Genomic DNA, 17,549 nt, shown 5'->3' with positions numbered 1-17,549 from the left:
TGCATAAGCCAAAGTGTTGAATAAATAATAAATCATTGAGAATGCAGGAAATTAGCATATAAGTGTCTGGGGACCATTAAAGGTAAAGTTTTAGGCGACATTTTAATTATGAATTAAGTTGTTTATACACATTTTGCCATGAAAGAATCTCTTCCACGGCGGACCACTTGACACGGAAAGTCCGATAAAGTGACTGGGGCCAAACAAGTAATGATGTCATTATTGGTTCGGTTTATTTATCCATGAAATTGGTGTGCCCACCTTAGCGGAAAACACTAAAAGTCTTATCTAACAAGGCGCTTTGTTGGCTCACAATATTTATTTTTTGCAACGTTCGGAGTATTAGGGTCAAGTTTGCCCTTACACATATATGCACGGTGTCCACTCGAGTGTATTCGCATTTATTTCTTTATTTTGTTTATATTACCATCACCAGTTTCGTTATATACATTTTTTCATTCTTATTTTTCGCTTTTCTAGGCATTTTCCCTCAAGTGTGAGCTGTCTTTTGTCGCTTTCAATTGAAATTTTAGCGTCAATGCACGTTGCAAATTACGTGGCCCTTGAAGGTGACAGTAGTGCATTTTCTGATGACTAGGCGCTCTAATGCACTTAGAAAATGGCCTTAAAAAAGGCGAAATAATAGGAAAATATATTTTTAAATCCAATTTTATGTGGATTATAGAATTAGGAAAGTAAAACGAGGAATTGTAATGGCTTAGTTCAGATTTTTTACATTTTAGGCTGCAGTCTTATATCTATTATATATTATATATCAAAAAACCAAAACTCATTTAGAAATTACCGCTTTCATTGTGGTCTCATGTTAAGGGCCACAAGTTCAGAGTACTACAGCGATTTAATTGCAAACACAATGTTGCTAATTTCATCGGCTCCGAAAAAAAGTGAATGAGTTGCAAATTGAGTGCAAATCACGAGCAGATAGCAAAGCGTTCGGAAAATGAATCATGAATGCAAGCAAATCTGTTGCAATTGCCGCTGCGCCTGGGAAAATGATCACAGAAATGCGAAAATCAAATTTGATTGTTTGCGAATTGAATTAGAGTGCCGCTAAATAACACGATAATTGACTTGTGATGAAGCCGACCGCCAATGATGTCATCGCGGAGAGTCCGATTCCCTTGGGCCAAGTTCGTAGCGTTTGTGTGGATGATGAACCAGTTTCCAGCTTAATATTTTCTCCAACATTTTCCCACGAACGTGCATAAATTTAAGTCACTCATAAAAACCATTCAAGATTGTCAATTAGAAACAGTGCGAAATGAACACTTTTCCATAAGCGGACACAGGCATAATTGATTGATCAATAAACTAAAATTTATATGCAAATTTTTCCAATTACGAAGCGTTAAAAAACACAAATCTGAAAAACAGACGGGGAGAAAAAAATATGCAAATATAAAATGCAACTTCATTTCATTATGCTTGAATAATTGTGAGCGGAAATTTGAATGCAATCCAAAATGAAGATGTAGCTACCAAGACGTGAAAGAGATTGTCTGAAAAATTAATTAACAAGGCGTGACATAATAATCAAATCCGAATAGACAGCGAAAAAGATATCCGCTCCGTCAAGATATAGGAAATATGAATAAGTAATCCGATTGAGTTTTCATGAACACCCAAAGAAAACAAGAGAGAAAGCTAATGATTATTGATGTTAGCTTAATTTACACAGCCATTAAGTTTAATCTAGGAAAAACTCTTTGATAATGAGGGGGGGAAATGTGGGTAAATAGGTGAACTTTTGATCAAAGAAAAAGAGGAAAATGTAAGTCAAGCTTTTACACTTTTTATATTGCAATCTTAGCTCTTTGATGCTCTTCACTTTATTTCTAGGCCGTTAGGAGATGGTCATTTATAATGGATGAGAATGCATTTATATAAATAAATGAAACAGTAAGACAAATAATCACTACCTTTTAAAAACATTTAAAAAAAAAAACGGAAAAGTGTGCAACAAATGCGTCTAGCATTATTTTTCAAAATATTTTGCATACTTTTGTGTTTATTTACAAGGTATTCCGAATATTTCTTGTCCAGAACGGACATTGGCGTTTCAAAGCAAATATCATTATTTATCATGAATCAAATTCTACTTCTGATACGTACTGGTTGCCTCTCTAATAAACACAATTACCATCATCATCATTTGTTTGCGTGGGCTCTTTTTGATGTCCAATGTCGCATATTGACTTGAAAGTTTGCCAACTGTGCCAAAGTTCCGACGGAGGGAATGGAAAATGCAATATGGAAGTTATGCTTGTAATGCACTTATAGGGGGTGGTTTTTGGGGGCTTTTGGGGAGGCAGAAGTGGGCGGCCCAGAGGCTCAGTGTGCCAAATAGTTTCGGAAGGGCAGTAAAAATATGCAAGCAGGAGGAAGTGCAAGTATGGAATTCAATTATTGCTAAGTGCCCGAGAGCCGGAGAGCTTTAAAGGCGGAATAATAGTATTCTTTGGATGCAAGTTTATGGCGCTTTTAGCACCGAGAGTTGTGTAATCCAAATGCGGTTATAGCACATGCTTTTAAGCACCATTGTCACTTCATTTTACACCAATTTGAGGGCTTGCTCGTCACCCAGCATCAACTTCCATCAATTTGTAATCCCATTCCGTTCTTCGAACCTCATTCATTCGGCTGTCAAAGAAAAGTTCATTACCAACCCTTGGAACTCAATACCACACCACACACCACACCACAGCACCCCACCCCTTTTGCTTTCCCATTTTGCAATAAGAACGAGAGACGAGGGAGCTGTCAAAAATTGTATCCCTCACACACCGGGACAAAAGATGAGGCCACAAAGAGCAAGCCGAGCTGAAAAGTATCTTTCCAAATCGTATCTTGCGATGCCACATTGACAAAGGCTCATTGTCGTCAGCTGTTGTTGTGGCACGGAACATGGCTGAGTGCACCCAAAAACGCTAGCCAAAAATGGCTGTCAACGGAAATTCGTTGAGTCCTGTCACCTGACAGCCGATCTGATCCTGTCGTGGCCTTATGTCCTTCTCCATAGGCCCCTGTTATAGTCTTAGGCCCCAAGTGCTTATGGCACATTTATCTCTCCCATATTTGTTTTGTTTGTTTACTTAATAGATGTAAGGGCTTGAGCTCTGCTCTGTGTATTATTGACAGACAGAGTCTAAACAACAACAGCTCGAAGGACAGTACATGGAGAGCAAATGGTCCACTAATATACTATTGCACAAAAGAATAAAAAAAAGAAAACTAATAACCAAAAAGGGGTTTGTACTAAACGAAATATAGATGTGGAGTCAATATAGTTACTAAAAATGTTCGGAATTTATCTCCACTTATGTGGGCTTATAGTACTTTTCTTTTGTTTAAAGTCAAGAACTTTTGACATTTTTTAGCAAAAAAAAAAAGTCGATAACATATCGAAATAATCGTCGATAAATAATTATTTTTATAAACATAGAATGTAAGACTATTCAAGAATAAATAACTAATCAAGTTGGTGTTTAACATGGTTTTTGTATATTATCTAAACTGTTATTATTAATATTATGATTTTGTGCCAGAAATCGAGCATTGATTCATTTCGAACTATTTTTTAAGATGGTCATCGGTAATACAAGTCAATTAATATGCATATAGCATTATATTTTTCCTGAGTGGAAGGCCAATGAAGGGGATTCCACTGACGCAGGCTGACATTTGTTACAATCGGCGAGTGGTGGGTGGTTCTCACTGGGCGAAGGATGGGTGGTGGGGCTTTCGTCAGTCAATTGAGCTGACAGCTCACAGGAAGTAAACGAGGGGAAAGGAAATTCCAGCGGAAGGAAGACACTCTCACTGAGGCGACAGTTTTACATAGCATTTGGTGGGGGTTGGTAGTTGAAGGGAATGAATCTCCATTTGCTGACGTTGAAAAGTCGCGCGTTTTGTAAATGCTATTTACGGATTTATCGATCGCATTAATACGCCAAAGTGCTGTTAGGAGAAGCACGCTTTCTAAATTGCCCTTAAATTTTAATGCTATTGAAATTAATCAATGAAAGTGAACTACTCCCTGACTTTTGGCATTTCCCATTCGACTGACAGTTTGTCAATCTGTGCCTACATTTTGTTGATCCTTGGCCATTACTCATACGCCATGTTGACGGCACACACATAAATTACCTACATTTCCAACTTTCGTTGGCTGTTGATGACGACAGGAAAATTCCGCAATTAAGCGGAGCAGAAAAAAATCACAAGAATGAGATTTATTAAGCGTAAGCAAAGGAATAAAAACGAATAAATTTTTGTTTGTCATAAAACCGGGGGCATAATCGCGAAAGAAGGCCACCATCGCGTTGTCTTGGCAATGGAATAGCCAAGATAAAGTGGGTGGGTGGCTGGTTGGGTGGGTGAGCCAGACTTGAAGGTTATTCTTGGAGAGAAAGATAACCCCAACCAACTCTGGAAGTGAAGAAGAAAACATTTCTGTGGGGGAGCGCAAGTCGGGTGACCTTTGGGGCGCTGCAATTGTTACCAGAGAAACTTTCGGTTTTGGCCATGGCCAGAAATGAAAGTAAAAGGTCGCATATTGTTGGGGGGAAACCCAAGGAGAGACCCTTACCATCCACAAGTGCACCCACATATGCCAAGAGCTATTACTTACATTTTAATTAGGTCTAGGAAAAGGTTTGAAAAAGTTACTGCTGACGAGGGGAACCTAATGGGGATCGTATAGTCCAATTTTATAAAATATGGTAAAGGCTACTCGTTTACTATTCGTAATAACAATCTTAGATTTCTAGATTATTTTCAACACGAACTATATCATTTTCTTTCCCCTCGAATGACCAAATAATTAAATTTCTATACAATGAAAAGAGGTTGAATATTGTCAAAGGAAAATTGAATCGCGAATACTAACCATCAACAAGCGGAACCACATTTTCTAATTTCAGCAACGCCCCCACACACGAAGTGAAAGGATGAGGGCCTAGAAGCAGTACTGTAATAGAGGAAAATTAAATGTATTACGGTTAATTATTGACTTGTGGCTTGGAATAATTAAGCAGAGCAGCGCTGCGTTTCCGAAAACCAGATACAGATACATACAAACGCACAGATAGAAAGATACATCCCAACCACGGCGGTAGTAAAATTTAATGGCATTTCGCTGATGGCTGCACAAAACTGCATTTTGTGCTGCATTTTAGCCAAAGCCCGATGAACAATTAACGCGCTCAGGGGCCACACAAATTGCAGTATTGCAGTTGAAAGTCCGCCAAAAAGGCAACCGCCAACAGCCAACCACCACCAACGGCATAAAGTGCAACAAATTCCTTGAGTTTCGTAATGGAACGAATAAATTCTAACGATGGCAAATAATGAGCGGCATTTTTCGGAAAATCGTTGCGGAAAATTTGATTTGCAATTGGGCCTTGTGTAATGCAAACAATTCACAGTAACCTTCGAAAAGAAGTTGTATGAATTCTGTGAAAATGGAAAAGATAAAGGTTGGCGGAAATGGCCAAAACTACAACTGAATGCTGAAAAATAAAAGCTGAGCATTATGTGGGCTTTAGATAATGGAAAATATTTCTCGGTAAATAATCCAATTTTAATGGTCAATGGCTGGAAAATTGAATTGACCATTATTTTGTATTGTATTGATTTTTGAAGGGAAAGAATAATATATTTCAGTGTTTAGTTTGATTTGAATTTCAGCAAACATTTTTAGATTCTAAATAACCTAACCGATTTTAATCAGAAGAGTCAAAATAAAACCCTTAAAAACCAAACAAAAAACTTTCGAAATTTAATTGCAGTCGGTTAAATGCAGTTGAAAGTTGGGTTTTGCCATGGCAACAACATTAACAAAAAACAAAATAGTAACAATAGTAGTACGAACAACAAGAAAACAACAACAAAAGGGCGTGCAAACAAAACGCACGCCTCAATGCCCCAAAACCAACAACAAAAGTGCCCCAACAAGAACGAAACAACAACAAGCGAACTGCAGGTGACTCCATCCAGGGGCGAGGATAGACGGGGGCTTCAAAACCCCCCACCCCCTGACAAGTTTTACTAACGAGATACATTTCTGGTCAGGGGTGTCGTAACCAAAACGAGATGGGCTTAACATTTTTTGGTCAAAATAAGAAGACAGACAAATCAAATGTATTTATAAGAAAAATATTCTAAAAAATGTAAACCCCTTGAAAAGTTTTAGCTAACGCCACTGATTCCATCTACCTCTTTAACCCCTTTAGTCTACTCCCCTCCACTTTCCACCTACACATATTTTTAGTAAAATAGTAATAATAGTTCACCTTAATAAATTACCATTACCTTTTTTTTAATATTTAGAAAACAATTGTTATTGTTTTAAGGTAATTTGTGTTTATGATTAAAAAAAAATTCATAGGCATGCTTTTTAAAATGTTTTTATGTCATAGTACAAAATAATAATTTTTTGGATAAAATTTAAAAAAATTTACAAAACAAACGTTCTATCCTGATTTATTATATTTATTTAATCTCCCTTCAAAAACTAGTAAGCCGCAAATATATTTTACTGATATATATATTCAAAAAAATTTAAAAAAAAAATTCTTTTTTAAATCTAGCAAAGGAGAACTATTGTTTTGAACATGGCTGTGTGTTATACTGAGAGTTCAGATGGAAAAAACACGATTCTTACGCTCGGCGAGCAGTGAGTGAATTAAATTAATACAAATTCGCGCAATAAAACGCACATGAAGAATGTGTCCATTTATATTTAAAGCAGCTTTAGCTAAAAATAAAGACGACTTTTGATAAGCCGCCAGCTAAAAATAACAAGGGAGAGCGAGTGGCAGAGGAGGTCAGAGGCTTAGTGCCCTCTCGCTCCCTCTTTGTCGGTCAAGTGTAGATCCGAAAAAAAACCAAAATAAGCCGAAATTAGAGCTTTACATTTACCGTTCTTACAGCTTAATGTGGAAGGGAGAGGCCAAGATCCCAATCTGTCACATTCTATTTTTCGGATTCCCTTTTTAACTTTCCACCGAGATGTAAGCACTTAAAAAAATTAAATACGACACTTTACAATTTAAAAAACATTTCTCAAACAGTTAATGAGGGTTTTGAAATACCTTGACAATTTTTAAAAACAAAAGATTAAAGTTTTTAACTGCCAAAAATATACTAACCAAAGAATTAGCAGTTGGATAATTATCTTAGCAAATAGTTGCTGAGTTTTTTAATTATTTATATTTGCGGTTAAGACTTGAAGTTGCAATTTTCATTTAACATAAATTATGACAATTATTTGTTAGCTGCCAGATGTATTAATATTTACCTAAAAGCAGGCGATCTCCTTAGGATCTCGATACTCCTTATACTTATATACTTTTTGCTGCACCATTAGGTCGAAAAAATATTATAAGTATTAGGTTTTGTTTGGCAATCTGTTTTTATTTTTTGTTACCAATATTTCACCACATGCAGTTTTCATATCAACATTTTTTCGCCTTTCGTTGTGTCTTACTTTATTTTTATTTTCCTGTACTGCCGCAACTCTAAGCGGGTAAATCGAGCATGACAATAAACGAAACAATCGGTGCAGATTTGAAACGCATTGCTAAACTTGTTTGCCGCAGCAACAGCAACAGCACACACAAAACAACGACACGCGGCTGGAGCGGAAACTCTGATCAGAACCGAAACCGAGACAGAAACAGAACTCTTCAACTGCAATTGCGACCCACGAGAGCCGACGATCCAGCGGCGAGCAGGGCAAACAAAAGACTAAAGCCAGCTTCGAGTTGGAAGTTGCCGCTGCGCCAAGAGTTGCTGCCGTCGAGCAACAGCAACAGCAACACCAACAACGACAACGACAACCACAGCGACAACGACAACGACAACAATAGCAACAACGACAACGATCGACCGATCGTGTCTACCGATAGCAATTGTACGAGTACACCGAAACTAATGGTCGTTAAACAAAGTATTGGGACAATATATTTAGTTAAAAAATAATTTTTTAATTATAAAAAAATCTTCAAAATAATGTATTGGTAAATAGGAAATTTTAAAAATGATTTTTTATTATTTTTTATTGATTTTAAAGCACTATATTATTCTTAAAATTCGATAAGTTTTAAAAATTAAATGTAATTATTTTATTAGAATTAGGATAATTATATTCCATTACTCAGAAGACTGGTATCTAAATATATATAGTGCAAACTTAGAATTTTTTTTCAATATCACAAATGTTAAAAGTATTCAATTTTATTCTTTCTAATAATCTGTTGTAACAAAAACAATTTAATAAAATATTCAACTGATCAAAAGTTGGGTTTTTATTTTGTATCTCTTAGGTTCGAAATGTATTTACATTTCTTCCAGTGCATCCGTGAGTAGTGGTACGAGGCGAGTGTAGTTGTGTGGGTGTTTGCAGTGCAAGAGCAAAATCAAAGGAGCAGCAACAACAGTTACGGCAATGTTGCTGGAAAGGGAAAGGGCGCTCAGGTCTGTCATTGTCGAAAGAGAGAAGGAGAGCCAGCTGCCCGATGGAGCTATATCAACAAGTCAATGCCAAATAGTATTTTTTAATTTTTAAGTACCAGAATAATTAACCTAGCACTGGGTCTGCCATAAAAGATATGATCTTTAAAATCATAGTTTGCTTGTAGTTCTAGAGCAGAAACGTTTTATATTTGTAACTACCCTGGCCTTCAGTTTACAGAAATAATTAGTAGAAGTGCTTGAACTATGTTTTATGTACGTCAGGTGGCCAGGTCTATTTAAAAAAGCTAATAAAATGCTAAGGAGAATTAAACAATTTAATTGTTACATTAATTTGAGGTCATATTTCATAAGTTTTGTTTTATGTGCTAATGAGAACTCTGAAAATTTAAATAGATGGTTGTCTAAAAATATAATTTAGTCTAGCAATTACAAAATCTCTAATCTTTTAGACTAGTTTTTTGGGATTCAGAAACTTTATATTGGCAAAGTTCCAACGTAGTTAGCTATTAAAGTTCAGTGAATCGTAGCAGCATGTCCTCTAAGATACCGAGTAATTAAAGCCCCCTGGAACCTCCAATTCTCCAGTGATCACTCTATTTTGCCCACCCATTCGCACTGATTTCCAATAATTGCCGGTGATCACAGCAGCTGGACCTTAATGACAGCGACCGGGGAGTGAGTGGGGCAGCTGATGGCCAATGAACACCTATGCATTTACAGGTAAGGAAAGTTGGCAATGCAGGTGCCGTTATAAGAAATGCAATGCAATGGTCAAGAATTGATCATGATCTCGGCCGTAATAATGATGAAAAGCTCGGAAAGCGCGGAAATGCCATGGAAAATTGCTTAATGAACCGTTTCGCAACGCGTCTGCTCCAAATGGCCATCGTGGCTATAGAATCTCTCGCTCGTCACCCAACCAGTCCAATGGATCTCTGGCACTGGACCAATCCAATGCAGTCCAAAGCGAAACGAAACCCGAACAGAGCAAGTTCAATGCCATTAGGCAAACTGCCACTGAAAACATTTCCACCAACTATTCTCCGACTGTCCATAAAAGTGGTTAAATATGTATAAACACAGAAACACTTCACATATCTGCCGGCGAATACGAAAATATTTATTGCGTAGGAACACAGGGACACAGTAAGTAAGAGCCAAACTGCACACAGAATTTTCTGGATACTACCTGCAAATAGTACTCCACTTGCTTTTATTTACCATCGTGTTTTTTGTACTATTTATTTTTTATATTTTGCGCAGGCGGCACTTCGAATTGCGATTCGCATGGGATTGGAAATCGAGGGGGGAAATGGGGATGGGAGTTGTCTCGATGACTGCTGATGAGGGGCCAAGTTTAATGGTTGCAGAAGAAAAACTTGAAGATGAGATTGCACTCGGAATTGGACGAGGCAAGGCGGGCCAGGTATCCCCAACCAGATGCAAATAAATGGAGGCAAGGAAAAATATTCCAAATACTTCAATCAAAGTTGTTTAGATAATGAGGCATCTATTGCAATGGCAGGGAACAGAAAATCCACAAGAACGTGGGACTTGAAATCCACATAATACAGTGCAGATACTTCGAAATTGAATAGAGACTATCTCAGCCAGCCGCAAATTGTAAACAATATTTTTGAAAACTTTTACCGACGTCGTAAAAAATAGTCTAAAACCCATTGCAAATTCCCCACTTTGCTCAGCGGAATAGCGGAAAACACTTCAGGTCCCACCTTGTTTATATGGCAAGCATTTTCCCTTAAAGCTACGTTTTATTTTCAAGTCGTAAACGTCTATACGACCTGCAGCGCCAATGGATTTTCAATAAACGGTTCTGTTTTCATACCGCCCATAAAAAGTTAAATCGCAGTAAAGCCCCAACTTACCCGAAAACGGAGGGAAATAAATTTAAGACAGGCCGGGGGGCGAAGGTCGAGCTACTCAAAGCTCGTCGTGACTCACCTGTAAAGAGATGGAAAAGCGGGAAGAATTTAATTTATATTTCGGGGAATTAATCATAAATCATAGCATGTTAATAGGCGGCGGCAAACAAAAATGGTACATATTTCAACAGATAAATTGGCCTGGTGTTGCGAAACTGATGAAGTCACGTCGCGAGTCTTGTGGCACGTGCCTCAAAACACAAGAAATAGCAACAAAATAGCGACAAAGCATAATTAACTAATTAATTTGCCAGACAGTCGGCAACTCAAACTGAAAAGTTATTTCCAGGCGGTGGTAAAAGTGGAAGCTAGTTTTTCCATGGCTTGTGGGTGTCCGTCTGCCTTTGAGTGAGAAGAAAAAAACACACACAACTTGAGTGAGTGTTTCGAGCCGGTTCCCTTGTAACTTTTTTATTTGCCTTTCCTGGGTTTTTATTTTAGTTTTTATTCGCAAACATTTCAATTGCTATTTGTCAGCGTTTTAGCTCTTTGTTTGCTCCCTATGGTTTATGCCTGTTTGCTCCCCGGTTTGCTTTTTATGACTTATTTTCGCTACGGACTTTTAATTAAAGACCGCTTTTATTGCCCTCGGCTGTGGCCGAAAAAGTCACGTGACATCGTCGGACATCGTCCATAAAAATCTGAGCTAAGGATGCGAGGACTTGGATTACTGGCGCCTGATGAATGATCACCCCGGCTTTATGCTAAACGGAAGGCCGTATCATGTTTCAACCAGGTTCAGATCGAAGGGGAACGGGTAGTTGTGGAAGGAGAGTCATCCGTCTCGGCAGAAGTCTTTAAAATGCTGTTATTAAATTCTCAAAAAACTGGAATGAGGTTAATCCAATTAGGCTTTAAAGGGCTTAAAGTGATTGAGTAACGTTTTACGGACAACACGATAACAAGAACTGGGGTTGACCTCATTAAAATATCTTACCGGAGCAAAAACGACCTAACCATATAAATATTCCTTACCTCAAAATTTAATTACTTTTATCAATGCAGACCCATCCGTACTTAAAACAAAGCACCCAAAAGTTAGATCTTCATTTTAAAACTAATGACCCTGCGCTTAAATCTCCTGAACTACTACCCAGCATGAACACATCAATCCCTCTTAAGTTAATAACACTTGACAAAAAATGCAAATTAGCCAAGCGACCTGGCAACTTTTCAGTGTCATTTTTTGGGCAAGAGAAAACTTTTCCAAATGACGCGCCCAAAAATGTGAATTATGTAGATTTTATACCCTTTTCGTAGGACCAAAACACACAGGACCCACTTCAAATGAAGGACACTTTGTGAGCTTACCTCTGCAGACCAGGAATTCACTCCGCCTTCTTCGACCTTTAATGCCAACTAATTGGCCACGGGCTCAGTACTACCAAGACACAAAATTCCTGCCTAGATGCGCGTGTAAAGGGGGGGTAGAGTGTGTCAGGTGTGTTGAATTCGAATCGAACAGGAATCGCCGAACGAGAAGTATTCATAAAAACATATTTTTTTGTTTTCTTAAATGTTTTTTAAATTATAACAGGCAAATGCGTGCTATGCTGATGGGAAATAAATTAATGTTTTATAAATGTCAACGATATTTATAAAAAAAAACACTGTATAAAATTTATTAATAACTATAATAAACCAATGAATTCTACTTGTTATTTTAATTAAATTGCAACTTCTCATACCGCATCTTATCTATGCATTATGTTATGGATCCACATTATTCATTCTTTGTGCTGAAATATTCCTATCTTTGTATCTTTCTATCTCACCCACTTTGGCTGAACTTAATGATGCTGCGCGAATGCTGAAAGCAGCGAAACAATCCGTTGGCAATTTCCAGGCAGATCCAAATGAATGTTGAAATACTTTTTGGCTTTAACTGTTGCTTCGTGCATACGTGCACAAATAACCGTTATAATACGGTTTATAGCCACATCTGCCAACCGATGATGAAACATAATTATGTTGAATCACTCACGTATCTGAAGGATACCAAGAGCAGGCCAACGGTAAAAGTAAAATGTATCTGTAGGTGGCAAATGACAGAGGAAGCCAATTGAAAGACCACAGAGGAGAAACTCCTGAATGAAAGCGAACGGAAAGACCAACAATTATACGGCAGAATCCCCTAAGACGGAACCAATCAGCTTAAAGTTCTCCCTGCTCAAATTGTCAATCAGTTTTTCTTCATTTCCTTGAATTTTTTCGATGCCTTTCTTACGTTAAAGTCTTTGAAGTACTTTACTCTTGCATTGTGTGTTTTGCAGACAAAGAAAATTAAATTGTATAGGATTTTAGACCAAAGTTTGTTATCTTTTGATAAAAGTATACAAATATTTTATCCTCTTCCATTTTACCTTATTTCATGCAAAACATTAGATTACAACAATTTTACATTTAATATGATTTATCCAAAGATCCCTTTTAATAATTTATTATTTTCTGTACAAATGTTTAAGAATGATAAGATCATAAGTTCAATAACAAACAAAATATATGAAAAATTTTTTATTATTCCGATTTTCTATTTAATATTTTTCAGCTTTTCCGTTCTGTACAGCCCCATTAAACCATCATCATGGCTAGCACCAACCAAGACGAAAATAAAAAAATAGGTATATAAAAGTCCTTAGCCACACAATGACTCGGGGGAACCGTCGAAATGGAAAGGAAATCCCCGCGACCGAACATAGAAATGCAAATGAAAATAAGCCAGAAGGCTGCAACAAGATGCTGATGAGTCGAAAGGAAACTTCTGCACTCTTGGCAAAAAGAAAAAGAAAAAACGAACAAAAAACTACAGAAAAAGGCAGTAACAACAGTGAACTTGGGCCACCAAAATGCGTTGAAAATAGCGTGGGGCAGATGGGGGAAAAAGGGAAAAGTCAAGCGGGTTCAACGCACCAACAAAGGCGGCAGCGGCAGCGGCGACGGCAGCAATGGAAATTGGCCAACAAATGTCAGACGGATCCAAAACAGGACAAAGGCGTGTTACGGGGGCGGCGGTGGGGCGTGGTCATGACCATGTAAGAGACATGAATTACGCATTAAGTGAAATGAATTGCACAAAATAATCCCCGGCAAGGCGACCAATCAAAGCGGAAATAAGGGAAATCCACAACTTTAAAAGTTCCGGAAAATTCCGCTTAACTGTTGCTGCCCAGAATGGGTTTTCCAGAGGGTTTTTACCCCTCCGGCGGACACGTGCATTTTTCACACACTCTTTCGAACATTTTCAGCACCCAACAAAGTGGAAAACTTTCACAGAACGCACCTTGTTTAGCCTTTCTTTCGAGTCTTCTGATGGTGTTTTATCTGGTTTTTCTTTGAATATCTTGGACTAATAACTTTAACGTGAATTTTTTCCAGAGAGGTTTCCCTCTAGATTTACGTAAAGTCCACGACTCGAAGGACACTAAAAGTACTCGCATCCGCCGCCACTTCCGAATCGTTGGAGAACTGAGCGCGAACTGGGGTCCGATGAGATGATGGCCTGGCCAGAAGGCCTTAAGAGACTGGTTTTCGGTGCGTTTGTCGTTTTTCGCCACCTTTTAGTAGTAACAAAGAGGCAGCGGCAGTAACTGCAATAACAACGACCACATCCCAAGTCCTGAGCGACCGAACAGCTGACTTTTTTAGCCGGTTTTTATAAGCGGCGAATTGGGAGGTCGCAAAGAGAGGTTTGTGCTATACACTCTCTTCAACAATACTGGAAAAAATATTGTAATCGACTAAAAATCTAAAATAATCTAAAGCTAAAGTAAACCTTATTTAATTACTTAAGGCTTATTTTTATTTATTTAAAAACAATAACAATGAAATTCACCATAATCTTGATGAGGCGTCTGAAAGTATGCATTGAAAAAATAGGTCGTATTTCTGAACGAATATTATTACCGCATTTTGATTAAATATAAATTGTAGCATACTTTTCGTAACAGTTTATAATGATTTTAAATCCTTACTGATTTTGTAATTTGGAATGAATAGAAAGTTTACCTAAATATATTTACTTCTTTTTTTTACCTATCAAACAATTTTAATATTATTTTTCAACTGATTCCATTATTTTATTTTATTTTAACATCGTTTCAAAGCAACTATTTTATTTAAACATTTTTAATTTTTTTATCTCATTAAGAATTCTAAATTAATACTTTCAAACCTGGCAATGATGTTTCGAAAATTTCTCTTAGAATTTCCAAACTATCTCACTCGTCCTCTCAATTCGCCGTGGCCAATCCTCTCGGAATTGCCATATTTTGTTTGTACCTGCGCAGTGGCAAGGACCTCTCACTACCCCTAAACTCCCACCCCCCGTCACACACAAAAAAGCAACTACTACAACGGGCCACACACAAAATTGAACAAGTTGCCTACCCCAAAAAGAGTAGCCCACGCCGCTTCCCCCGAGCTCAAAATTATGTTTGTCGAAGTTCTCGACTGTAAAATTTGTGGCGTGCCCCCATTCGATCAGATTGAAGGGGAAAGGTGGGTGGCCGTGGGTGGTGGAGAGCGGGGAAAGCGGCCGAGGGGGGAGCCTCGAAATGCAACCACAACAAGCTGCGCAACAGTAGCGACAAAACAAACGCAGCCCACACTTGACCGCACGCCTCGAGTCGGCTGGCAATCGAGACCAAAAAATATTCAATCACTGCGGAAAATGTGTCACCAAAACGGGCCATCAATGTGGTGGTTCTCCATTAAAACAGAAGTAATAAATTCGTAGAGTTTAAAAATCATAAATAATTGGAAATGAGTTTTTAGGATTGCTCAGCTATATTTAAAGGGTTCTATATTTCATGTTTTGATATAATATTTTATACTGTTCTAGTTTCTACCAGATTTTTTATAGAATTTTATTACGTGTTTTAATGTTTTTAAAATAAATAAGAAAAAATTATTTTTATTCTAGTTCCAGAAAAGATTATTTTTCTAATTTAAATTTAAATGAAACTTATAGAAAAGTATTATTTTTAAAGAGCCCGTATCTGATGCGACCCTTGATTCCCTTCCTCTGATTTATAAAAATGGTTTGATAAATTGATAAATTATAAATATGTTAACATCTCTACTTCCAGATTTCTCTCTGTGCATTTCTACACACATGATTACGAATTTTGCGGTGTACCATGCGGCGTATGAGTAACGCTGAAAAGGGGAACGCCTGTCTTGCCTGATAGTAATTATCGCACACAGGCCGCCGCACAAAAGGTTGTCAATGAAGCGTTTGCCGCCTCCATTCCAACGCCCACTTGGTCACGCCCCCAAGCCAAGGGGGGTTTATTCAAGTGAATATCGCTCATACGCCCGCTGGGCTTCCCAGGGCACATTTAATGGGGTTAAGTGAGTTATGATTATTTCAGTGATAGAAGAAGGAGGCGAACATGCAGAAAAGGAACTCCACGCCAGGACACATATATGTGGTTGGTTTATTTATGGCTCTCCGGCTGTAGGGGCCTTCGTCCTTTACCTAACCACATTTTGAGGTCCTTGGAGCAGGATGGGCGAGTGGCAGGGGGTCTGCCATCCGAGTCCCGGCGTAGACAAAAAACAAATTAGAGCCGGGTGACATTTTTATTGCTATTTAGCCTGGTGTGCCAGTGATTGTGTGTGCGAGAGTTTGTGTAACGAGAGCATTGCTCGGCGTCCAAGGTAAATGAACTCTTTGTGGAAAAAGTTCCTTGGCTCGGAACCCTATTGTTTTTCTTTTCTACCTAAAGTCGACGGGTAAACACTTCCGTTGGGCAATTTTCAATTACACGAAAAATCCACAGAGATTGACGACATAAATCTTGGGGCTCAAATCCCACAACGACAAACGAATCGATGGCAGGGGATTTGATAAGAAAACCCCCAAGGGTTTCCTTTTTTCTTAGCTAAAATTACCCCTCATTAGGCAAAAAGGGCCAAACATAATTATGAAAAAAGTAGAAGACAAGCCGTATAAAACAATAAGATGGCATGGCAAACTCAAGTCCTGCAGTTGAATGTCCTTTTTATGCCACAACATCATCGTGAACCGAGAAGGAGGAGCCACAAGAAAAGTTCAAGAGCTCCTTGAATCGGTTTCATTATGAGGCCACGACTTTCCCTTTTTGTTGTTCCTTTTGCCGTAAGAAGACTTTTGGCTTAAAGCTCTTACTTTTTCTATTTTCAAAAGAAAAACAAACACCTGGCGAGCGCTGCTTGATTTAGGAGGTGAAGGCCCGTCAGTCGGTGAACCCACGAGACAGACGAATTGTAAACAGCATCCCCATACATCTTTTTCCCAAAATGTTTAACTTTTTCATTTGTTTTTATATCCTCTACCAGGTTTGAGGTGGGCAAGTTTTTCGGTTTCCACCTTTCCCACTTAAAAACTTTTATTTAACTCTGTCTGGTCGGGGATTCTATTTGAATGTCAGACATTTTGCTTTGCAATGCTCACTAAAAGTTTGTTTGAAAGAGGATAGGCATGCTTTTGAAAATGCTACATTTCTTACTTTGGCGTTACCGAAATTTCGCTTCCTTTATTAAAATAAAAAATAAAGTTTCCAAGTTACCTATGTATGCATATTTAGTTATTTTAATCTTGAATAAAACCAGTATTTAAAAAATAGTTAAATATGAAATGAAATCCCAAAAATTTATATTGCTCCTATACATGATCTATATATTTAATTTTTGTAAGAAACTTTATTTTTTAGTAAAGGCGCCATATGTTCCACCTCCTCCATGCTTATTTTTCCCCAATCTTTTAACACCAAACCATTTTTTCTTAATTTTTGTTAAATTCCAAATTCTGTAAGCTTTAAATGCTGAGAATTTTTAAATCTGGTTTGAGTCTTGGCTTTACTATAAAAAGAAACTATAAACTTTTACATTCCTTTCGGGCGCCATCTATATTTGTGAAAATGCATTCCGCACATGCAAAGACAGCTAGCAGAGACACAAACCATACGAAATTAGCTTATCATTGACATATGGCATGTTCCATATCAACCCGGCTGCCGTTTTCCAGTATTACTTATAAAATAAATTTGACCGTGTAAATATAGAAAATATATAATATTTGTAAATGAAGTAATGCCAATAAATATCCAACAACACATAGCAATA

At 37.7% G+C, this 17,549-nt stretch overlaps 1 protein-coding gene and 1 long non-coding RNA gene across 9 annotated transcripts in view; one reads left to right on the top strand and one right to left on the bottom strand.

Annotated features, from left to right (window-relative positions):
- Positions 1–17,549, bottom strand: part of LOC108034501 (supervillin) — a 122,961-nt gene that overhangs the window by 73,270 nt on the left and 32,142 nt on the right. The window lies entirely within an intron of this gene.
- Positions 9,428–10,363, top strand: LOC127010835 (uncharacterized). The gene is made up of 2 exons (XR_007763653.1): positions 9,428–9,645; positions 9,763–10,363. It is a non-coding gene; the product is annotated as an uncharacterized LOC127010835 (long non-coding RNA).

This window comes from Drosophila biarmipes, chromosome 3L (genome assembly GCF_025231255.1).
Source record: "Drosophila biarmipes strain raj3 chromosome 3L, RU_DBia_V1.1, whole genome shotgun sequence".
In the NCBI taxonomy this organism is placed as follows: Eukaryota; Metazoa; Arthropoda; class Insecta; order Diptera; family Drosophilidae; genus Drosophila; species Drosophila biarmipes.
Note: the sequence above shows the minus strand (reverse complement) of the source record. Positions and strands in the feature narration are given on the sequence as shown.